General features: G+C 36.7%; 1 long non-coding RNA gene across 1 annotated transcript in view; it reads right to left on the bottom strand.

The window, feature by feature from the left end:
• LOC138143252 (uncharacterized) overlaps positions 1 to 11048 on the bottom strand; it is a 337288-nt gene extending 326240 nt beyond the window's left edge. Inside the window, exons 1-2 of the long non-coding RNA XR_011163646.1 lie at positions 10992 to 11048; positions 5663 to 6149 (exon numbers count right to left, since the gene is read on the bottom strand). This is a non-coding gene — a long non-coding RNA (uncharacterized lncRNA). The remainder of the gene's footprint in view (positions 1 to 5662; positions 6150 to 10991) is intronic.
• Between the last annotated feature and the right edge of the window lie 14953 nt (positions 11049 to 26001).

Here is a 26001-nt window from a genome sequence, read left to right on the forward strand (position 1 = left end):
GAGTTGTTATGAATATCAAAGGAGGTAATACATGTAGATGACCACTGATTGGAGAATGGCTAAAGAAATCATGGCACAGGAATGTAATGGAATATTACTGTGCTATAGGAAATGGTGAATGGGATAAATACAGAGAAACATGAAAAGGTTTACATGAACTGATGTAGAACAAAGTAGAACAAAGAAAACAATACATACAATGACAACACCAATATGAATGGAAAGAACCATAAAGGAAAAAAAGCAAATGAAGGGAATAAAACTATAAAAATCAAGCATGCCTTGAAAGAAGAGATAGAAGGAAGGGCCAACCCACCCTTTGTGGAAGTCCATAGGTATTGGATATTACTCAAAAGTTTTCAAATTTTATCAATCTATTGATTGGTTGAACTGATTTTTCCTCTTTTTCTTCTTTTTTTGTCTTTAAAAAATACTATTTATCTTATGGGATAACTCTGTGAGAGGGGGAGGGAAGAGATACTGTGAAAAATTGTAAAGTTGTAAAAAGCACAAAACCATCAATAAAAATTTACTTTTTAAAAAGGTGGAGCAGTCCCTGCCCTCAAGGAACTTTACATTCTACTGAATGGATGCAATATATTCAAATATAAGTAAATGGACATCGTATACAAAATAAATATGAATTTATTTCAGGTGTCATGGAATCATAAATTATTAGAACTAGAAGCTACCTCTAAAATCATCTAGTCCAAAACATACCAGTTACAGAAATGGAAACTGATCCATAGAGATGCAATGATTTCTCCTTGGTCACAGAGCTAGTTAATAGAAGAGCCAGATCTAAAATTGTTTCTTTTGATTTCTACTCTAGCTTTCTCTTCATGATATTACTCTAGGAATTCTATTCAGGATATTCAGAAGTTTTCACTGACCTCAGTCCATCCTCCACCCAGCTGTCAAAATGATCTTCCAAAAGCACAAATCTGACCATATTACCAACATATTCATTCAGCTCCAGTAGCTTCCTATAACTCTAGCATCAAATTTGGTATTCGAAGTCCTTCATAACCTGATCCTCTCCTATCTTGACATTCACTTTACACCTTACTCCCCTCCCCATGCTCTCCAATCCAAAAATACTAGACTCCACTCTATCTGCCTACTCCAGACATATTCACTGGCTTTCCCCATGCCTGGAATTCTCTCCTTCCTCTCCTCTGCCTCCTGGCTTTCTTGGCTTCCTTTGAGTCTTAACTAAAATTCTACCCTTTATAAGAAGTCTTTCTTTATGCCCCTTAATGCTAGCACCTTCCCTTTGAGATTACCTCTGATCTGTCCTGTATTTGTCTTTCTTGTGTATAGTTGTTTGCATGTTGTATCCCCCATTAGACTGTCAGCTCCTTGAAAGCAATAATTTCAATAACTATCTTTTGCCATTTCTTATATCCCTACTGCTTAGCACAATACCTGATATATCTGTTGCTGAATTGTTTCAGTCCTGTCCAACTCCTTGTGGCCCCATTTGAGATTTTCTTGGTAAAGATCCTAGAGTAGTCTGCCATTCTTCAACTCCTTGTACAGATGAGGAACTGAGGCAAACAGGGTTAAGTGACTTGCCCAGGGTCAAAGAGCTAATCAATGTCTGAGACCATATTTGAATACGGGTCCTCCTGACTCCAGGGCTGGTGCTCTATCCACTGTGCCACCTAGCTGCCCAACTACTATAGCAGTTGCTTAATAAATGTTTATGGACTGACAGACCAACAAAGAACTTATAACAGCTTTTAGTTAAGTGCAAGAAAAAAAGGAAATAACAACCAAGAACCATAAAATCCAAGTTCAGAGGTACCTCAGAGGTAGAGGTAAATTAGCCCAACACTTACATGGGCAGGAATTCCTTCTAAAACTTCCCAGAAAAATAGTCTCCCAGCATCCATTTCAAGACCCAAGGTAAGAAGGGATGAAGTAGACATAGAGAGACAGTATGTGAAAAAAGATGGTGAGAAGGAAATTATGAGGACAGTCAAGTAAATGTGTAGTTAAGCTGCTTTTCCATTTTCCAAGTTGGAAGTTATCCAAGGATCATGTTTCTTTCTGCCTCCCTTTTGGTTATTTCATTAGTTGTCAACTAGTGGAGAAAGGCGGGGGGGGGGGCATGTAAAAAGGGTATGAAAGAAGAAGGTGGAGAATTCCCTTTGGTCACTTTTTCTTCCTGTCTGAATATCTAGTAAAAGGCTAGGGAAAGAATGGGAATAAATGGACAAAATAAGGTATTTGGCACACTTAAAAAATTGTATTACTTAATGTGGAGTCTGCCATCACTTTATAGAGTTGGGTTTGCTAGCTCATAGTTAAACAGGACTTAAGAAGGATTTCAAAGGGAAGCACAAAGTGGTTTCACAGCACCCGGAGAAGTCTTCCTAATCCACCTTTTGGCAGGGACAATTTAGACTCAGCTATTTTTCAAATTGGATAAATAAATTGACTACAGCATCTAGCTCTTTTAAACTTGATTTATGCTAAAAGTGTATAAACTGTTGAGAATTTGTTCTTTAGTGAGCATTAGCTTGCTGGTGTCTATGACCAAGTCATCTGGTGATGTTTCCTCACAGAACCCAAAAAGACCATCCTTAACCATGAACTTCCAGACTTTGATGATATTGTACTCCTAACCCTAAATTCTATTTCTATATATACCTCCTCAGTTGTAGTAAACCTTCTTTATGAACATGCTCTCATAATAGATAGTGAAGCTCTCCAGGATGGGAGCCTCTGGAAAGGGTCTGGTAAATGACAGAATGTTATTTTGTGAATGACAATATAAAATAACATGCATAAATCTTTCACTTCCCTATTTAGAATTTTTTTATTTAAATGAATGGGAGGCAGTAAAAGGGTATGGGAGGAGTGGGCTAAGAGACTGAGTATCGTATAGATATACTCTTTTCTAATGCTGCTGACATAATAAATCTGAAAAGCCTAATACCCCTGTATCTATATAAAGGAAAAGAATTTTCCACCCACACACCTTTTTAGGGAGCCTTAGGCAACCAAATACTCTTAGCACTTCTTTAAGCTCTCCTACTTTCTCTGAAGGGTGTCATTCATATTTCAATTTCTCTGACCAGGTCTTCAGAGCACTTTCTGCTACCGCCAATACCAGTCTACTGAGGGGGGAAATAAGGCCAAGTCAAAGAGTTTCATGTTTCCTTCTCAAAATGAAAAGTTAGGGTGGGGAGAGAGATGGAATGTGTGTGTGAGCAATGCATGCAAGAAAATATGGTAGTTACAAAGACTAAACTAATTTCTCCCTTGGGCACCTACCAGAGAGCCCACCACTTGATTCTAGAAGTGTTTTTTTGCAAGCTGTACTAGGTCAACCACTAAGGTCTAAGATTCTATGGCTTTTCATGTTCTGTCTAGTTCTCCTATGCATGCCAGTCAAAATACTTCACACCCTCATCGTGGATCTTTCCAAGCTAAAATACCAACAACAAACCCACAACACAATCAGTTCCAGTGGCATTTCACACCCCGTATCAGTTAAAGAGCTTAAAACAGGAAGCACCATTTTCCAAATTGAAAATGTTTGAATGGGCTGTCAAAAAGCCTCAGTAAATGTGTTCCATCCAACAGCAACAAACCCTGTGCAAACAAATCAAGTGGTGCAGAAATCCTTTGCACAAGATGATAGGTGAGGCCTCCATGCTGACACTGTATGCAAGCCAAGTTTTCATGTACTTTGATGGCTGACCTCCAACTCCTGACATATTCATTATATTCCAGCATGTCGGGTGCAGATTGCATTGAAGTGATGACAGCTACAAGACAGGCAACGAGGAATATGGGCATTCTGGCAACAGGTGGCCTTTTACTTGTACCAGGAAAGTTAATCTAGTTATCATCAAAGTGTATTATGTTCAAGGAGTGTCATGTTTTGAGAGTTCTAGTGACAGATCAAATAGAGGAAGCATTCTTCCATGGAATGTGACATTTTGGGGTAGACCAAGCCTTTCAAACCACTCCATTGTTTATGCTTGATTTAAAACTGTTAAGTTTCTCTGCCGACTCAGGGTTTATATTACAAACTCCAAATTATCATTTGCATCTCCTGTCAGGAAACTGATAGAAGTTCCCTGTGTGATGCAAGATGGTCACCTGCTAACCTTGAGACATCAACTGTACCTGCAGTGTTAGTGTGGGTTATTTTTGATGGTCCTCATTTGTCAACCTAAAACACATGCACACCCATCTTCAGACACCAGCCTCATGTGTGTTCCCATCCATGCAAGTTCAGCGATCATATTAACTCTATTCTTCAAGTTAAGAGTCAGCCTGGAATGGTAAATGAGTTAGCCTCAGAATCAGAAGCCCCTTGGTTAGGTCCACTTGTGACACATACTGGATATACAACCCTAGGCAAATCAGTTAATCTCTCAGAGCCCCAGTCAACTCTCAAAGTTTATAAGTTCAAGAGTACATGTGATCATATTGAGAAAGGGAGTTTTTGCATTGAGAGTTTTTCATACCAAATAAATCATGGGTGCAGTTCAATTTTTTTTAAATAATAATAATAATAAATTAAAGTAAAATAGAATCAAAAAAGTCCCTACCTCAATATTATGGTACATTATAAAGAGCAAAGTAAAGCAATTTGTGAAGCAAAATCATAATTATGATTACAAATTATAAATAAGGGAATGATCACCCCTGGGAAAGAGACTGAATTCCCTTTTAATTTAACTTTGGGTTTTGGAGCAGGGGTTATTTCCACTGCATGAAAATCCCATTTGATGAATAGTTATTATATGAACTTACCATTCCTGCATACATGGTTGCCATCCAAATTAGCTGGTTATATTCTACAATTTAGACTTCTCTAAAGTCTACTTCTTTTGTTTAGAGGACACAGGGAGGCAGCTTTTGTTTCCTAGGTCAAGGATCACCATCTGAGGTAAGTCTACCTAGGTCATCCCTTCTGAAGGATGACTAGGATCATAACATCAATCTCATTGTTTATATATCATTCACCTGCATAAAATTACTCCAACCAACATCATTTCACAATGACATCTTTCCCTTTATAATCAAACCCTACAAAAATGTGAAACCCCATTGTAATATTACATAGCAAATCACTCATTTCCAAAATTGCCCCTACGAAGCCAAGTGAAACCAACTTTGTGTCTTTTAAAAAAAAAAATTCTATTAATCCCTTTTGTTTTTTAAACCACAAACATTTTCTGAAATACCTCTCATCCTTATTGAACCCTCATTCATAACAAAGGAAAACCAATACACAAAACAGCACTTGGCATCCACAGTCCACTCACACATACCCACAGAGGAGGAAGGAGCTACATCTTATAGTCTGTCCTCTTGATCCAGTATCGGCCATTGTTTTGAATCTGAGCTCAGTTTTCTTTAGCATTGTCTTCATTAACATTATTGTAATCATTGTGTATGTTCTGCTTTTTTCTTTCTGTATCAATTAGCACAAGTCTTCACACTGACATCATGTTTTTGTGAAACCAGTTAACAATGCAAGGTGGGGCATTCCTGTACACTACCAAACGCATTTTTCTCAGCAAAAGCAACCTAATCCATTGCTACCCCTACCTGGTTTACCCAATGCAAACCTCTCCAGCTGAACAAAAAGCAATGAGAATGAACATGAAAACAAATAGAGAAGGGTACTTACTCAAGCTGTCTCATGCGGTTTCTTACTCTGGCTGACACACGGACCGAAGAAGCAAACAGCTGAATTATTTCTGGTGTCAGTTTCTGCTCTATGTGCATTGTGTTGGCCACATCTCCAACCCCAACTAGAAAGTCCCAAGTAACTGTTGGGCATTTGATACAGATGAGCTATTCCTGCCCAGAACCACAAACCACAGAGCTCGTTCTTCTGGTGGTTAAACATTTAGGAGAAAAAGTATTATCGCATTCAGAAACAAAGGCCAAGTACAGCCGTTTTGTTCTTTTCCTATTTCTTGGTGTTATAAGGAATTGGGGAAGCAGGGCAGTGGAGCTGTGGAAATCAGTGGATAGGGCCAATAGCCTGGAGGAGTGAGTCCGGCTCTCTCCAGTGCTGGGACTGTGTGTGGTCAGCCATCAAAGCAGAAAGGAGTTTTCTTGATGATGTTTGAAGGGTGGCTAAATCAAGTTGTGGCGTCCATCTTGTTGTCCTGAAAGAGAGGGAGGGAAAGTGGGAAGGGAGGAAGAGAGAAAGAAGGGAGGGAAGAAGGAAAGAAACATGAAAAGAGAAGAAGGGAGGGAAAAAAATTTTAAATGCAGAATCAAGTGGTGCCTTATCATTTTAGAGCACTACCTGTATATCCATGTTTCTGTTGTGTATGTGTGTGTGTGCATGTGTGTGTGTGTGTGTGTGTGTGGCATGCCATAGGGAAATGTTACGAGCAAGGCCAAGTTGTCAAGTCTGAATCACAAGGCTAGCCAAAGCTACTTCCTTGATAGTATTTTTCAAGTGTCTCCCTCTCCCTTGGGACAAATAAAACTAGGTCTCAGGATCATTACTAATTAAATTAAAAAGACAGGGGCGGTCAGGTGGCGCAGCGAGTAAGAGCACCGGCCCTGGAGTCGGGAGACCCGGGATCAGGTTCTGGCCTCAGATTCTTAACACTCACACAAAATAACTGGCATTGTAACCTCGAGCAAGTTACTTAACCCCAATTGCTTAAAAAAAAAAGTTAAAAGGACAGAGGAACTTCTCAAGAGAAACACCATTAGAAATGGAAATCTAAAATGAAGTACTCTAATCTGTCATTATCTTCCAGGCATTAAGTTCATTTTTTAAAGGGACTTGGTAGTTATTTGTTACATGGTTAAGTTAATCATATCTATGTGCACATAATGATAAACCCCCCCCAAATTCACTTTAGCAGCATAAATACAAGATTCAACTCCTTCAAAAAGGTGAAATAATTTTGCCCTATAGAATCCTAGTAATAAAAAAATGAAAAGTGTGAAAGGCAAAGGAAATTTTTATATAAATTGATTCCAAACCATTGAGATTATTCCTTGACGAGATAAAAAAGCTAAGGAAAAACAGATCTAGTCCAGTCTACCATTTCCCCAGGGTCACTGAGTACCCCAGATATCCAATGGTTAGCTAAAATTCAGTACCATCACACTGCAGAGAGTCAATAAATGCCAGTATCCCATACCCTAAATCCAGAAAAGTTGTACATATTCCAAGAGCCATGCTGGTTAGCTCAAACCAAATAGGGCTTAGTGAGGCCTGTAATAACCACTCTGGAAGGAATGGGGTCTCGGGATATAGAAAAATCCTGAATTATGGAGAAAATATGAGTCAATCCTAAATAATCCCCATAGGTTCCAAGCCAGGATGGGAGAGAATTAATGCAGATGAGTCTCAAAGGCATATGGTGGATTAGGAATCAATCTGGGTCCAAAGATTTTATCAAAGGCAGCTATAAACTTTTGAAAAACACCATTATCAACTGATATCACATTTCACTCCCACTGATTTTCCTTGCCTCATTACTTCATCCCAATTTCCCATCTTTGTAGGGAGACGTGATTTCTCCTAAAGAGTTTGATCATGTGCTGTTTCAAGCAAATCTTAAATGCATGATTTCTGTAAATCCATTTTGAAACTCTTTTCAGAAAAGTATAATATAATTGCAGTTCTCTAGTCCACTTGTGTATTAATTTGAATTTATTTCAAACACTACAAAGCTTTAAATGGTAGAAGTTTGCTATCCTTTACCTCTTATCCTATTCAAAGACTCATTGTTGAGCCTAATGACTGTTCTACAACAAAATGCCTTCTTTCAAAATCATGATTTCTATTAGGACTAAATATAGACTCTTCTGTCTAAGTTAATCTATTTATGTATTCATCCTGTTATCTCAGGAATCAAACTAAGTTATGTATGGAAAAACCTATGCCATTTGAATAGCTTTTTTACTACTTCAGTGATGGATATATTTTGCTTTTTCACATAGCCCATCTTTCGAAAAGATTAATGAACTGGTATTATTACTTTCTTGGCAAATTAAAACGAAATCACCAGCTTGGTCCAATCAGAATAATATTTATTAAGGCAATCCAGGTGCTCAAGATTCTGTGCTTAGCCGATGGACATAATTAAGCTGAAAAAGACATGATCTTCCTTCTCTATGCATTTACAATCTAATCTAAACATAGATAAAACAGACACACCACTTTTTGCTTAAAATGTAAAGAGATGGGAGTATAGCTATGAACTTATAAACTCAGAAATAATAGTCCATTAAACCAAATATAAACTCTTGAGATGCTGCTAAATCTCAAGATGATCCTTTTTTATTTAGAACTATTCTCACCCAATGAAGGTCTAGACTTTGGAAGTGGGGAGGGAGTTCAGACTATAGTCCCCATTTCATATACTATCTTCTGAATCTTTAGGAGTTCTTTTAATAGTGTTTGCTGGCTTACTAAATAAAATCCTTCAAGTGGCTTAAGAAGTCTAATATCCACTCTTCAGAACTGAATTCCAAAGCCATACCTACATAGCAGGGAAATTACGTTCAGAGTAGAAAAAAAAAGTTGTGCATATTCAGATACCTGTAAAATTTTCCAAACAGATCAGTGCAATGAAATGTTTCAGAGGAATGTGTGCTTTGAATCATGTTGTATTTACTATAACAGGAGATGTCCAGCCATGAAAATTAATTAATATTTAATCAAGACAGCCCAAAGACTTGGCCCAGAGCCTTGCAGAGAATCTCCTCTCCCCGCTCCATCGCTTTTTGAGTGGCAAAGGGTGCACTCAAGTTTTGCCTGATTGACAGATGTCAGCTATCTCCAGGACTAAATTAATAATAAGCAGTGGTCAGACTACTAGCATGAATAAAACACCTTACACTGTAGGGTATTAGAGTGGCATCACTGCAGACAGGCTTTGTTTAGACAAAAACTCAGGGGAGCTTTATAGTTATTATTTAAGGAGTATTCCTGGCAACATGTTGGTTGCATGGCCTTCATTTTTGTAATTTCTTTAATTTTCCACAATACCACCACAAAAAAAGATATATGTATGTATTGCATATGCACACATACATAAATATATACATACATATGTACTCATAAAGGGACAAGTTTGCATTTCTGAAATTTGCATTATGCTATCCCACCAATCAGATATGCAAAATAGATTGCAAAATGGAAGTACAATTACATCAAGCCAATGTATTCCTTAAATTCCAGAGGTGCTTACTGGGCACCCACCATGACAGAGTGCTTTCGAGGAATCTTCTGTCTTCAGGGTCCCAGATAACAATTAATAGCTTTCTTCTCAGAGAAGGAAGGAGAGAAGGGGAGGGGAGGAGTTGGAGAGAAGAGCTTTCCAAAGATAAAGGCAAGAAATCTGCCTTCCACTCTTCTCCCAAAGAGTTAGAAAACACTGTCTGTGGATATTTGAGTCATGTGCTAATGAAAACATTCCCAGGATACCTGAAACAAGAACAAGAGTTCCCTGCTGCTCTGTGTTTGTATTTAGAGTAAAGTAAGAATGTAATTGAAAGGATTGTTGTGAATTCTTGATTCCAGCAACTGTTAACAGAGTAATCTTCTTTTCAGTATTTCTTATATTCCTAAACACTCTCTAGTATCCCAAAGAATGCTGATATTGACATGCTGGACATCTCACTTGTATTGCATCAAAGTGATTGCAACTCATTTCCAAAAAATTATATACACATACTTGAAACAAACAAATATAATTAAAGTAGTGTGTGTGAGCGTATGTGTGTGTAAACTACCACCTTATTTTTTAATTCTCACTTCTAAACCCTTAGCTGAGGGGAAGATAAGAAATTTCATGGACAGGAGAAAGACTGTAAATATAAGGAAACAAGAAAAATAAATTTATTCTTTGCAGCATTTCTATGCATTCAAATTGATTTGATCTTTATGAGTTCTTTCATAAAGGAAGACTTTGAAATCTTTGCATGTTATGTGGAATAACACTTTACATGGCAGAAAGTCAAAAAAGATAGTGATATATATATATATATATAGAGAGAGAGAGAGAGAGAGAGAGAGACAGAGACAGAGAGACAGAGAGAGACAGAGAGAGAGACAGAGAGAGAGAGAGAGAGAGAGAGAGAGAGAGACATACACACAAACACACACAAATACATGCAAATATATGTGTATGATGGGTGCTTGGGTGCCTGTGCTTGAACCCCAGTTCCAAAACCATTCTCCCTAGTCTCAAATCTCCCAATCCTCAAACCACTGTCTCAGGCAGTTTCTCTCCAGCTCAAGGGCAGCATACCCTAGAAAAATACTTAACTCTTTCTGATACAGTAGCTAGCTGCACCTATAGAATGTAGTAGTTTGAACGAACTGTGTATTGACTGAACTGACTATGTACTGGGTCATAAAGATATTTACTACTCACTGACCTACCATATGTATCCTAGATTTAGTCACATGCATACTCCCTTAAGTTTATCTTGTCTAACCAGACATTGATGGGGGCACCCTGGGTATTTCTCAGCCAGCCCTGACCATTAGTTGACTTAGTGACATTTCAGACCTAAAACCACACCTCTCTGTAGCCCCTCCTTGGGCTATTTCCCAGTGAACTCTAATATTAAAAGTGCATGTTCCTTTAAGAATTGACCACTCCTTAACCACTCCCTAAGCCCACCTTGACTCACCTAGTTAGCATGTTTGACACCTGTTTTACTATAGTTTATCCTATATGAAATTTTAATTGTACCCCCTGTAGCACCACTGCAATATTTATAGAGCCCACGATCACAATAAAGACCGTGACTAAAAGTATCGCATGACGTTAGATCACAAAATATGCCAAACTCTCCAGATAGAGGATAGAACTGAAGCATTTATTTAGACACCAGAAAACTGAATACCAAAACCAGTAAGTCAATTCCATCACAGTACCAAAGATATTCAGAAGCCATAATAATGCTGAGAGCCATGCCATCCTTTAGCCTTCCCACAAACCAATACAAGATCAATATTTACTCACAAAACTCTCTATCTCCTTGCCTGAGGTCCTCTGTCCCCCACCATCTGGCTATCTCTGAACTAGCTTCCTGTGGGCTTGCTTCCCTTCAGTAAAAGTCCTCCCATCACAGGCTCCATGTGACTACATTCAGCCTATTAGGGGGCAAAGTTTACTTTCAAAGCAGGGGAGGTCTTTAAACTCCCCCCTAGGTCTATTAAGGGGCAGGGAAGATCTTCAAATTCCCATTCCCATTACACCCTCTAAGGTTGCAGGTTCCCTAAGAACTTTTGCCCACTGTATATCGTAACAATAAATCTTTGCCACCTTGACTTAAAGAATGCTCAAGACTGTGAATTCATTCCAGGTGACCTTGCCCTGGGAACTCTGGTCTCAGGATCCCTGTATCCCTCTGGGTTTCTACCTCAACATTTCTGGCACTTCATCACATACATACACATAAATATGCCAGATCACCTATTCTAGCATTTGAAAACATTTAAATCATTCTTGCTATGGAAGGTACTATTTAAATCCTAAATACATAGTAAAAAACTAATATGCTGGAGAAAGATTCACAAATTGTGAAATAGATTTTAGATATGTCACAAGTGTGACTTTAGATAATCCACAAATGTGGAAAAGCATACATTTAATCCAACATATGTTTATTCAGTGACTACTATGGACAAGACACTGTGTTTGAATGACAGAAAATGTTATGCTAAAAAGAGAATAAAATCCAACTCTGATTTTTTTTTTCAAAAAAGGCCCTATTTGTTCTAGAACACTAGATAAATGAGGCTATTTTTTTCTTCTTGTCTTTTATTTTTTCCTTTTGCCTACCTATAATTCTGAACAAGGTATGAAAGCTTCCTCTAAGTTTAAGAGAAAAAAATACCCTGGGTTATGTCAAGACCATATATATACTATCAGCTTTGAGCAAACTAATTTTAACAATCAAGTTACACATCAGGGAAAGTGGGGAGTTGTAGACACAGACAGCTCTAGTTACAGGGGTGTTAACAAGCTCTGCTTTACTACTGAAAGTAGGCAGTAATTAGCAGTTGAATTGTACAAATAATAATGGATTTTTCAGTCTGTGGAGAATATAAATGAAGTCCAGCATTAGAGAAACATCACGGCATAGCATTGTAGATCATGGATTTAGAACTGGAAGGGCCCAGTTTAGTTTAGAACTAACTAATCTCAGAGGTCAGTTAGTTCAATCCCGTCACTTTTGCAGGAGAAGCAAGTGAGGCCTAGAGACATAAAGGGACTCATTTGCCCAACATCACAAAGGTAATAAATAGCAGAACCACAATTTGAACATGTGCCCTTTATAAATAGCAAATTATAGTAAAGAGAGTATTGGACAAAGTCAGGAGGATCTGAGTTCAAATCTCATGTCACATATTTACTAGTTGTGTTATCCTGGGCAACTCATAACTTCCGTGAGCCCAAGTTTTCAGATTCTGTGACCTCTAAGGTCCCTTCTAGCATTAAATCTGTGAAGCTATGACTTCAGAAACAACACAAGTTTTTCATCAAGCTATTTAACAGATAAGATATTGGTCATTGAGCCCGATTTGTGTTCAACCCGTAACAGTTATTAGCTGGAGACCTGTGTATCAGAGAACTTCAAAGGATTTATCTCCTGAGTCATAAATGAGTTTTGCTTGGCAGTGGGGCAGGAAATTTGCATACCAGGAGTTCCCATAATGAGAAATCATATTTATTTAGTTCCTACTACATAATGATGTGAGGGGGAAATTAGACTATTTGTGTGTGTGTGTGTGTGTGTGTGTATAATACAGTGCTTTGCAAACTTTAACATGATATCTGAAGATTAGTTATTATTTAGGATAAATATAATAATGTTCTGAAAATTATAAATGACATTGCAGAAGTGGTACAATTGCACCTTTCTACTCTGAGACCAACATTCACAGCCTAAGTAAAGTAAGCCACGTTTATCTGCAAGCAGGAATAGATAACTGAGTTTCAAATGGACTGCTTCAATGCCAATTGTATCACAGTTCAAAATCTTAGTCTTCAAATAAATTTCTCCTATAAAACCTTAAAATCATTTAATCATATTTATTTTTGTAGAAATACACACAAATGGTTACTTCCTTCTTCCTTTTTTCCTTCAAAAAATCCATAAATCAAAATCATGTAGCTTATTATAAGCCCTAAATTTGAGGGATCGCTTGTTACAATTGCAGGATTGTTGATTTTTTTTTTTTAAATGGTTCCTGCATAGGCTTAATGAAGCATCTGAATACTGACTGTTGAATATTTTGTTAAAACATCAGGCTAAATTTTGGCAGGCTAACACTTAGTAAATATTTTAATGGTAAGTTTAAAGTAATACTGCTTTTCATATAACCAAAGCTAGGTTATATAATCTAAACCATATTCAAAAAAATTTTTTTCTTGGTCCAGACATGTGCTTTCATTGCTGTGGGGACCTCTTGGTAAGAATGTTCCCTCTATCCATACAGTTTTACATCTGATCTTTAGCTTAATTTAGAGAGTTACCTGGGACACTGAAAAGTTAAGCGATTTGTTCTGGTTCATACAGCCAATATACCTAAGCAGCACTTGAATGAAGGTCCTATTGATTCTAAGGATGACTTTTTTTTTGGAGGGGGAAGGGCAGGACAATTGGGGTTAAGTGACTTGCCCAAGGTCACATGGCTAGTAAGTGTGTCAAGTGTATGAGACCAGATTCAAACTCAGGTCCTCCTGACTCTAGGGCTGGTGCTCTATTCACTGCGCCACCTAGCCACCCCTAAGGATGATTTTCTTGCATACATTATACATATATATATATATATATATATATATATACGTAAAATCTATCCTCTCTCTCTTCTTTTCCCCCTCCCTCTCTCCCTCTCCATCCCCCTTCCCCTGTCTCTTTCCCTCTCTTCACCTGAGGGTGCTGTGCCCAAAAGAAGGTAAATTTTGTTGGCTGAAAGTTGCCTCATTAACTTGGGGTTTACTGGTTAGATTTCTTTCTCAAAGACCCAGCCTTAAACCCAATTCACTCTGGAGCTCATAGATTGGACAACAATAGGTCTCTGCCCTCCTAGCACAGAGTGAATGTAAATACTAACTATTTCTCTTTTGGCCAGGAACTCTGAGGGTCTTCTTCTCACAGTTTGGTTGTTTTTTGTTTTTTTTTAATTAAAAGGGCCATCCCATGACTCACTTCATAAAGAGACCTATTCACTGAATGGGTGTTGCCTCACTCAAAGTGAGAACCTGAAAATACCTTAGCATAAGAGGGTTCAGGCCTCCCATTGCATCCTGGACCATCTCCAGTCATCCTAATGAATATCAGGCCACTGAACCCAGATGGCTCAAGAGGAGAAAGTGAAGGTGGTGACCATCATTCAAATCCAAGTCAACTCCAAGTCATGTCATCATTTCCCTGATGTCATGGTCCTCTTTGAGAACAAAGGACAAACACAACATATATGTGTAGACAGGCATTCTGTATATGAAACATAGATGTACACAGATATAAACACAGATATCAATGGAGATGACAGCTAGGTGACTGCATGGATAGAGTGCCAGGACTGAAATCAGGAAGACATCTTTGGGGGCATCTAGGTGGTGCAGTGAATAGAGCACCGGCCCTGGAGTCAGAAGGACCTGAGTTCAAATCCAGCTTCAGACACTTAACACTTACTAGCCATGTGACCTTGGGCAAGTCACTTAATCCCAATTACCCCTCCGAAAAGCAAAAAAAAAAAAAAAGGAAGACATCTTTGTGAGTTCAAATCCAGCCTCAGACACTAGCTGTGCTATGCTGGGCAAGTCACTTAACCATGTTTGTCTCAGTTTCCTCATGTATAAAATTAATTGGAGAAGAAAAGGGCAAACCACTCTAGTATCTTTGCCCAAAATGGGGTCACAAAGAGTCAGGACAGAACTGAGAAATGACTGAACAAGAACAGAGATGAATCTTTGTTGAATAAAGATATACAACATTGTACAGTTATTTTGGACAATATACAGCAGCTCCATAGGAGCCTTTTGGAGGTAAATAAGTTACTTCATAAATGAAGAAAATGTTTCTTGTTAGTCAATCAACAGATATTCATTAGACAGCTTCTAGACACCAAGCACTTACTGTACTGTGCTAGAGAATAAAGCAATGTCTACCACAAGGAGCTTATAGTCTAATAGATAAGATTAATACATATATAACTATATTTGAGATAAATATAAAGAGGATAGATACAAATAAATACAAATCAGTGAAATATAAGCCCATCATCTAAAAATAGTAATTTAATATAAATAAATATAAATTTAGTATAAATAAATGGAAGTGAAACAGATTTTCTAAGTACCTTATCTTCCTGCCTCTAGTTAACTTATTCATTCTGGCCACCTGTGAGTTACTATTATATTTTTTTTGTCTTTTTGGAGGGGAGAAGGCAGGGCAATTGGGGTTAAGCGACTTGCCTGAGGTCACATGGCTAGTAAGTGTGTCAAGTATCTGAGGCTGTATTTGAACTCAGGTCCTCCTGAGTCCATGACCAGTGCTCTATTCACTGCACCATCTAGCTGCCCCAGTTACTATTATTTTTGTTATACAAAAACTACTCTTGTGGCTTTGAAATATCCTCCCCTAGCTGACTATCATACTTATGAACAGCACTAGAAAATAAATTTAAGCTTTGAAAGGACCTGATTTTATTTACATATATAAGATACTATATATTACATACATATAAAAAAGATATGTAAATAAAATGTGCAAGTACACATATACATATGATGTAAAATACAGGCATAGCTCACCTGTTGAAATTAAGTGTTTAGGTCTAGTGATGAATACCAGGTTAGTAGCATTCAGTTTCCTTAGAAGCTCTCTCATTTTACAGATGATGAAACTGAGGCCTAGAGAAACAAACCCAGGTCCCTTGGCTCTGAATCCAGAACTCTTCCCTCTGTACTATAGTTCAACTCAATTATATCTTTTCATTTGAACCAGTAAGAATATTATCATAACATTTTTTAAATAGGTTCGAATTTTGTGTTAGTCATATATGTGCATGTGTGTACATATGGTGGTGTATATGCACATATATATTCACATATTATGTATCATCATAAGATCATCTCCAAAATCCCTATAAAACTTCAATTAAAAACCTTTCTTTTTTTTTTTTGCTTTTTTTGGAGGGCAGTTGGGGTTTAAGTGACTTTCCCAAGGTCACATGGCTAGTAAGTGTTAAGTGTCTGAGGTCATATTTGAACTCATGTCCTCCTGACTTCAGGGACAGTGCTCTATTCACTGTGCCACCTAGCCGCCCCTAAACCTTTCTTTACAAATCAAAATAAACAATATAAAACAATCAAAAACCAAATTAATCATTTTAAATTGGTCAAATATTAAGTAATATATAGGAAATAAAACCTGGATTTTAGTGAGGAATGATGGCATGTATTGCTGTTCTGCCTCTTTTATGTAACATAGTTAATCAAGGAGCAACAGACAAAGCCAGCTAACCCACCTGTAAAAGTCTAAGCTATGATTTACAACCACCCCACTCCTACAGCTCATCCAGTCTTTAATAGAGAATCAGCAAGTATAAGGAGCTGTATCAGTAAGAGAATCATTGCCTAGGACAAGGAGATGACTTTCCTTAGACAGGGTAGTATAACCTCCACAGAGAGGACAAGCTCTTTTCTGGGATTTGTTAAGACAAACACTGGGATAAATGGATTATAAACTGTGAGTAGCAATTTAAAATACCACTAGAAATGAAAAACCATCATAATCAATAGAGCCCCACTACAGGCAGTGGCCAAACACACATCTCTGTAGGTCAGGGGTCTCTGGCTAGATATCAGGGAGACCATGAATTTGAATACCCAAAAAAACTTACATCTTTATTTTCTTTACCCTCTAACTGAAATTTGATATCAACTTCAATTATAGATATAGCAACCTTTTCAGATATGTCCTTTAAAAAATAAAATTTAATTTTATCTTGCTTATATTTTAACTTTATTTTCTTGTGGATGAATAGTAATTATTTGGTTGTTTAGTAAGGCAAATATTATATACATAAAAGGGAAATATTATAAATATATAAGGGAAATATTATCTATCACTACAAATTTAATTAATAATTAGCAACTTTCTTTTCATTTTTTATCCTCTTCTGATTATAACCTTTTAAAATCTTCCTCTCAAATTTGCTTTTTTTCTCCTAATATTCAACTACTCCCTTGTTGATGTTTGCAATATTTGTCTGCACTGTAATTTCTGGTCCCCCAACTCCTTATTCACTCCATTCATTACTCCTGTTTTTGTTTCTTATACCTCCTTCCAGTGAGTCAAAATACCATATCAGCTATTGCAATTACTCATCTACCACCTCCCAAGAATCTTTTATCCCCATAATATTTCCATCTTTTCCTACTAATTGCCAAAAATAAGTAAAATCTACAATCAATTTTTCTATGTTTGGTCCTGTTACCAAGTATTGTTCAAGAAAGTCATAAAACTATGCAGATTTTGTCCATTCTAAATTTATAATACATGATCATAGTCAGCAGCTCTATGCTGTTCAGGAATCTTTAATATGTGTACATACATGTGTGTATGTGCATAAATATATAGAAATATGGTGTAAAACCACACACAAGCAGCTTTCCAGAAGAATGCTGCTGTGAACAGCTTTCAAGATTCTGATTACATAGTATAGTGAACACTATTTATTCAATAACAAATCAAAGCAAAACATTCACAGAAAATCAAGGTACAGCATTTACAATGTTACAATTTATAACAGAAAAACAAAATACAGCATTCACAATGATTTATCCCTAAAATGGGCACAGAGTTTTCACCAAAGTGGTCACAATAGTTTTCAACAAAGTACAATCATTTAGTAACTCAATCATTCAATCATCCTTAAGGAGGCTTAAGGGATACAAAATACAAAAGTCAAAGTACTACACCCCTGGAGTAGTCTCAATTGGAGATTAGTTTCCAATCATAAAGTACTTTCATTTAGTCAATAGCAGAGTCCTTAATTCAATCACAAAGTACAAAAGTCAAAGTTCTCCACCCCTAGGTCACAGTAAATCATAATCTTCTCAGTAAGCACACAGTATCCAAGTAAAGTCTTCTTTCAGCTTGACTCGAGGCTGTCAGTTTCCCTGGTTCCCCTTCCATGGTCCCAGCTCCTACCTGAATTCACCAACCTGTCACCTGGGTTCAAAGGCAGACAGCTCCCAGCTCCTTGTCCAGCTCTCCATGCAGTTCCTGTTCCACACTGAAGCTCGCAGTGTCCCGTCCACCTTAACTCCTTCACAGTCACTATTCCTGGGAAGTCAAGGCTTAACAAAGCCACAAACAAAGTACTGACACCACAGTTATGCCTCCTCTGGCAGCTCTGGCTGGCCCTCAGAAGAAGCTCCACCACCACAAGTCGCCAGGAAATTCTGATTTTCCTAGCTTGGGGTTTTCCTTATATACAGAATTGCTCCTCCCTGTTCAGCCCCTTCCTGTTACATCAGCAACAGGGGTTCATGCCTTCTGTTTCTTTAACAGAGGCTTAATTTGAAACTAGGTGCTAAGTACCTATCAGCTTAGCAATACAAAGGGATCTTCAAATTTCATTTCCATTACATGTGGGTATATATAAAAATGTATACATATATACACATACATATACACATACACAGATACTATGTGTGTGTGTGTGTGTATATGTATATGTATATTTTAAAAACATGGACATGGCACTGATCCCCACTCTTCCTAGGTTCGTTCTCTCCCCCCCTCCCCCTCTCTCTCTCTGTCTCTCTCTGTCTCTCTCTCTGTCTCTCTCTGTCTCTCTCTCTGTCTCTCTCTCTCTCTGTCTCTCTCTGTCTCTGTCTCTCTGTCTCTGTCTCTCTCTCTCTCTGTCTCTGTCTCTCTCTCTCTCTCTCAGCTAAGGTTGTCTCCCTCATCTAACTGGAACCCATAAAAGCAAATCAAGGTAATTCCCCAAATAGAGGCCCTCTAATACTCCCTCTCCAGGTCCTAGAGTAATCTTGGTTTTTAGGAGTTATAGTACTATTTGATACTATAGCTCCTGAGTCCACTTCCTATTTATGTGAAATCAGTCATAATGACACCATTAAATCTTAAACATAAAACATGTACTCATTATGAAACAAAAGGAGGAATAATCATAACATTTATTCAACTGAAGACAATTGAAACACCAGTCCACCCAAAAACCCGAGTCATACTCTCCCACCAATATTCATAGTATCAGTTGGTAAGGGTGTTTACTCATGAAACCTAGACATATAAACAGAAAAAACATATGCCAGGATAATTTATAACTCTGGACTAGCAGCCTGTGTATGTCCTTGATCTCTTTAGGGAACTGTCTAAACAATACTTTACCTACCAGACTCAACTCTCTGTTCCCATTCTGGTCCTCACAACCCTCCTGCCCAGAAATACTGACTTTTCACTACTTTTGGGCCACCAAAACAGTGTTGAACTCTTTTATCACACAGCTACCCTTAGAAGGGTATTGAGAAAGTATAACATTCTTTTTGCAAAAAATATAACAACACAATAAAGCAAATAAAAAGCCTTTACTTCCATTTCTATTTCTCCACATCTTTTTTTTATTTTTACAAGTTAATTTATTTATTTTTAGTTTTCAATATTCATTGCCGTAAGTTTTAAATTTTCTCCTCCTTCCTCCTTCTCTCCCTTCCCCCCTCCCCGAGATGGTATGCAATCTGATATAGGTTCTACATATATATTCCTATTAAAGATATTTTTCACATTAGTCACATTGTATAGAAGAAAATAGGAGGAACCACAAGAAAGAAGAAACAAAACAAAACAAAAAGAAAATAGTCTGCTTTGCTCTGTATTCAGACTCCATAGTTCTTTCTCTGGATGTGGATGGCATTTTCCATCATACGTCTTTTGAAATTATTTTAGGTTTTTGCTTTGCTGAGAAGGGCTGAGTCTGTCAAAGTCAGGCATAGCACACTGTGGCTGTTACTATGTACAATGCTGTCCTGGTTCTGCTCACTTCACTCAGCATCAGTTCATATAAGCCTTTCCAGGTTTTTCTGAAGTCTGCCTGTTCATCATTTCTTACAGCACAGTTCCTGGTCAGGGAATCAGAGCCCCTACTTCAACAGTTTTTGGCGCCCTTGGTTTAAACCACAACAGTTTTAGGGTGGGCAGAGACCCTACCTCAACAGTTTTTGGCATCCTTGGGTTTAAACTGCAACAGCTTTTTGGCATCCCTGGATTTAAACCGTAACAATAGTATTCCATTACATTCATATGCCACAACTTGTTCAGTCAGTCTTCAATTGATGGGCATATTTCTTCACATCTTAAGCAATAGTGGTCAGTAAAGGACATTACTAAGATGTTTCTCCTCTCTCCAGTATAAATGGCACTAGAAGACAATAAGCCCAACAATTCTTCAAATAGCAAAGAATTCTAGCTTCCTTGAACCAGTCGCATTCTCTTCCAGACCAACAGCCCCTTGCCTCAGCTGCAAAGTCTATCCATCCATTTTTCTCATCTCTTTTCAGCCTTTTCATTCTGGTTTCCGTTTAGTAGCTTTTCTCTTCACCTTGCATATTGTCTACTCCTGGTTCCTCTGACTCCTCCTATTTTCAACTTCTTCTCATCCCTATCTTCTGCCTTTAGCTAATCCTCTCTTTTCTGCAGCTATTAGTATCTCAAATCAGGGCTTCTTCGGATTTAGTGACTAATCCATACTATATGGTGTAAAACAAACAAAAAAACATCCTTCTATCAGGGATGACCCCAATAATCTTTACATAATCATTCTAAAGTTCACAAACATTTATTGAATTTGTTATTTCTCAGCTATATCCTTCAAAACCCTGAAGTGAGCAATATGTTCATGAGCTTATGAACAATGATGCCCTGAAGTCATCCACACCTCAATCAGGGTTCTGCTTTCAAACAGTTCTTCATCTTTATCTGAGGGACTGTTTTACTTAACTCCTCAGAACAGTTGAGGTCTTTCCTGAAGTATTTTTAAATGATGAGCTGTGATTCTTCTCACACTGATTTTATCAAGTGTTTCACATACAACTATTCTTTTCCTGAACCTTTAGGTGACCAAAATGTCCATATAATGAAAATATACTACCCTATGGGCAAGCAGTGCCCTAGAACTGATTGTAACACTTTCATTGTGAACATTTACACCTTGGAATTCAGACAACACTAAATATCAGGGCTTGGTTTATTATTTTTTTATTGTAGACTTAAATGATGAGTTAATATGAATTAAGCTTAAAAGTATGTTGCATGTACTTTTTAAAAATATATACTGTTAGCCTATTCTAATGCATACTGTGTTCCTCTAAGCATATGTCTAATCACCAGTACTATACAGAAGCTCCTTAAGGATAATGGGTTTTACTAAGCCCTTAGCACATAGTAGGCACTTAATGAATAATTGTCAAATGAATTAATTTATTTAATGTTTCATTTAATTTAAAAACAAAAAAAAGCTTCCTAAAATTAGAGCTGCCCCCAGATTGAATGGTTGCCTTGAAAGGTAAGGGGATCACCTCACTGTACATATTCAAACAGAATCTAGATTATTAATGAATATCCATGTATTTGTAATACCCATGAATTACTACATTTTGGACTCAGCCGTCTTTCAACTTATGGAAAATTAAGCTATTATGCATCAATGTGCTGAGAATAAGGAAACTTTTCCTGTTACAAGATTATTTATGAAAATTCAGAATTTTTTTGGAATACTAACAGTCTCTCACTTTCATTTTTATACATCTGATGATGCAAATAGAATCCAAGTGTATTTTGTGGTTTATTCCCAAATTGTTTTTTTTTACTTTAAAATTACATAGCCATATAATCTTAGGGGAAAAGACTTTCATTAGATAATCTATTGGTTTGAAAACAGTTCAACAAATAGAAACAAAGGGGAAATCATATATGTTGGTTTATTTCCTCAAGCTACAGTGCTTTACTAGAAAATTGTTTTATTAACTACATGACTAATTTTCAATTAAAAACCCTCGATGTAGATTGAATAATATGGGAGTTAAGTTACATATTTCTCAAGTCAAGTATTATGACAAACATGAAGTCAGTGGGAATAAGCAAGCATTAGACTTTGGAACTAAAATGAAGTAACTAGAGAATAGTTAGTATTAAAGACAAAAGGAAAAAGTGTGTTATGCACATTTTTAAAGCTAATCTAACAAATTTAAAAACAGAGACCATGGAACTGGTAAATATTCTTTTAAAATATGTATATAGATTCCTTATGGCTCCATATAAGGTAAAGGGATTTATCCTCAATAATACTTTTTCTAACAAATACATGGACATTTTTAGAATCTCTTATAAACAAATATGCATTTGGGATTTGTATTTATTTTTAAATTTCCCTATTTTAACAAATTATGGAGCAGGGGACAAATAATTAAAGTAGATGAGCTCTAAAGAATGAAATCATTCTGGTTCTGGAGTCAGAAAGCCTGGGTTTGAATCTTCATTTCATAACCTAATATCTATGTAATCTTGGCCAAATCCCTTAACCTCTGTAGGCTTCAGTTTCCTCATCTATAAAATGTGGGGGTTAATCTTGATTTCTAAAGTGCTTCTGAGCACAAAGAATATGATCCTATGTACTATTCTGCTTAAAACAGGGTGCTTAATCTGGGGTCCACAGATAAAAACATCGATACACTTTGGGGAGTCCATCACCTCAGGTGGGTAAAAAAAAGCCATATATGTATTTTTTTTTATTAATCTCTAGCTGAAATGTAGGATTCCTTCAATTAAAAAAACAACAACACTACTCTGACAAGGGGTCCAGAAGCTTCACCAGACTTCCATGCTTAAAATGAACATTCAAAAACTCAATTAAATAAGCATTAAGAACCTAATTGATAAGTGTCAGGCACTGTGCCAGACCTCAGGGTTACAAAAACAAAAATGATACAATCCCTGCCCTGAAGAGCTTATGTTCTACTGGGAGAAAAAATAACATGTACATAGATATGTAAATACAAAACAATTGGCTAATAGGTAAAGAAAATAAGTCTACTGTATTATTTATTTATTTTATAACAAAAACCTTTTAGTGCTCTGCGTGTGTGTGTGTGTGTGTGTGTGTGTGTGTGTGTGTGTCTCAAAGAGCTTACATTTTCCTTTGGGAACTCAACAAAGTAATTTTACTCAGAAGAGTAAAATATACTCTCATTTAACCAAATTTTCTCCCATCTATATATAAGATAATACAAAATTTGTTGGTAGATGTAGCTACAAAGAGGACTTTGTTCACTAGTTCTATGATTATTGATATTTAAGAAAGACATTAGTAGAGATATCTTAGACAATACATATGGACATTAAGCTGAAAGCCTAGAATTCAACAGGAAAAGAGTATATAGGTCACATTTGCAAAATTGTGTGTCACTTTCAATGATGCTAAAATTTTCCCTGCCACCAAAACTGATCCTTTTTTTTTCCAAATAAATGTTCTCATTGTAACATTAATGGATATGTCTGAAAGTCATGGAACCTCATGATCTCAAAAGAATAAAAATTGCACATGACCTTAAGCACAATAGAAAGATGCATAGTAATGTGCATACAAAATCACTGCTACCATTCATAACTAATTAGTGATGACCATAAGTAACTAAGAGAGAATATATGCCAAAAATGAGTCAGCAAAAAAAAAAAAAAGAAAGAAAAACCATCATGCACTCAGATGTCTATATGGATGATATGCACAAAGTATGGATAATAAGCAGCAGGGACCTTTGATTCTAACACAAAGAGGCACATTTGACTTTATAGATATCACTGAGAGAGACTTGGTGGTATTGGTCTCAAAACTGGAATAGGGCTCTAAATTGATGTGGAGTGGCAGTGATTAATGATCATGACACATGATCTATTTCCTGATAGAAAAGTGAAGAAAGCAGAATGACATTTTTTTTTGGACATAGCCTATGTAGAAATTTGTTTTGATTGACTATCCATGTTTGTAATGGTTTATTTTTTTTCTTTAGTTCTCAATTAAGGTGAAGGGATAAATTGGCTAGGTGAGAAGATAGATTTTCACTGATTGAAAAACATAAGATATAATTTCTAATAATGCTAATAAGATATACTTAAGTATGTAAGGAAATCCAAGGATCAGAAAGGAGAAAATTGATGGAGAATATTTGGGTAAGGATCAGTAGAAGGAAAAAGATAAGTGACTTTATTGTGTATCATTTGTCATTATTTTTATTTTATTACTATAGACTAGTTAGGCAGAAGGAAAAATTAAACAGCTTAGGCAATTGATCAATAATCCAACATGAAAGGACAGTTTTATAGTGATCAGTACAGCATTGTAAAAAAGGTCCAGACAAGTGAGAATACATTCAGAAGGACAATTATAATGGTGAGAAGCCTGTACAACATGGTATATAACAGGATCAGTTGAAAGAATTAGGATTGCTTAGCCTGGAAAAGAGAAGCCTTTAGCTTAACTTTAAACATGTGAATGGTTTTGGAAATAGATTAGATTATTAGGCTTAACTCAAGAGGTCAAAACGAGGGATAATAAGTAGAGATGGAAAAGAGCATATTTAGGGTTAATGTAATTTTCAAAGAAAATAAAGGAAAACAAAAGAAAAGAAAACAAAAAACTTCCAAATGATTAAAGTTACCCCAAAATTGAATACCTACATTGAGAGGTAATGGGCTACCATTTCCTTGCCCCCATACTGTCTTCAAACAGAGGCTAGACAACCATTATTGGGTATGTCATAAAGGAAATTCTTGGTCAAATGAGTTTGACTAAATGGTCTCTGAAGTCCCTTTCAAATCTGAGATTCTATAATTCTGTGCTTAAATGGCAAGAAGTAATATAGATATAATTCCAAGCTCACCTGAACGGGAGAGACAATGTGCCTGTCATGTAGGGAGAGTAAGGGATGGTGAACAGCCTGTATTCATGAAATCTTGAAAGGCTTGACAAAGTACAGCACATACCCTAGGGATCCTTTATGAACCTGGAGCAGGGTCACACAGCAAGAAGCATGTAGAGGGTTACAATGTGCACCCATAGAGGTATTGCTCACACCAGTGAGGTCATGCCTGTAAAATAAAATTACAAAATTGATAGGCCCGTGTGAAGTGTATTGATTTATCAATAAAAATTCAGATTAATTAACTGACAACATTTACCTTTTTATAAGAAGTATTGTATTTTAAAATGCACAGTTCAGTACAGAGCTGACACAACTGTCTAAATTTGAATTGCTACTGCAAGCTGCAGGACTACTTGACCATGTACTGCCTACAGTCCCTCACCAGATTACAAATATCGACACCTTCATTTTAAAAAATATTTTCAACATCATTCAATAGCTGATATCTGGAAGTTAGAATTCATCAAATAGAGGCAGCCAGGTGGCGCAGTGAGTAAGAGCACCAGCCCCAGAGTGGGGAGGACCCAGGATCAGTTCCAGTCTCAGATACTTAACACCCACACAAAAAAAACTGGCTTTGTGACCTTGAGCAAGTTGCTTAAAAAAAAAAAGAATTCATCAAATGACCTATCACTCCTCAATAATTCAAATTCCATGAAAAAATCAAAACATTGTCCTTTTTGCCATAGCATGCATCCAAGTATAGAAACAATAAATAAAATTTTATTGTGCATCATAACTTTATTTTGGTACATTTCATACGAAAAAATTTTCATAGAAGATCTTTGAAAATATTCTTTTCATGAAATAATTTTAAAGATAAATTCATTGCACCTTACACTAAAGTTTAAATTTTGAAATATATCTTTACATTTAAATTTTCAATTTTAAATTAACATAAATTTAAGTCAAAATTAAATGTTAATTTTAATTTTTTTTTCCTTTTTGGAGGGCAATTGGGATTAAGTAACTTGTCCAAGATTACACAGCTAGTTTGGGGGAGGGGGTGTGG

This window comes from Petaurus breviceps, unplaced genomic scaffold (genome assembly GCF_028583685.1).
Source record: "Petaurus breviceps papuanus isolate PSGF00001 unplaced genomic scaffold, PetGlider_PUasm1.0 138, whole genome shotgun sequence".
NCBI classification, from domain to species: domain Eukaryota; kingdom Metazoa; phylum Chordata; class Mammalia; order Diprotodontia; family Petauridae; genus Petaurus; species Petaurus breviceps.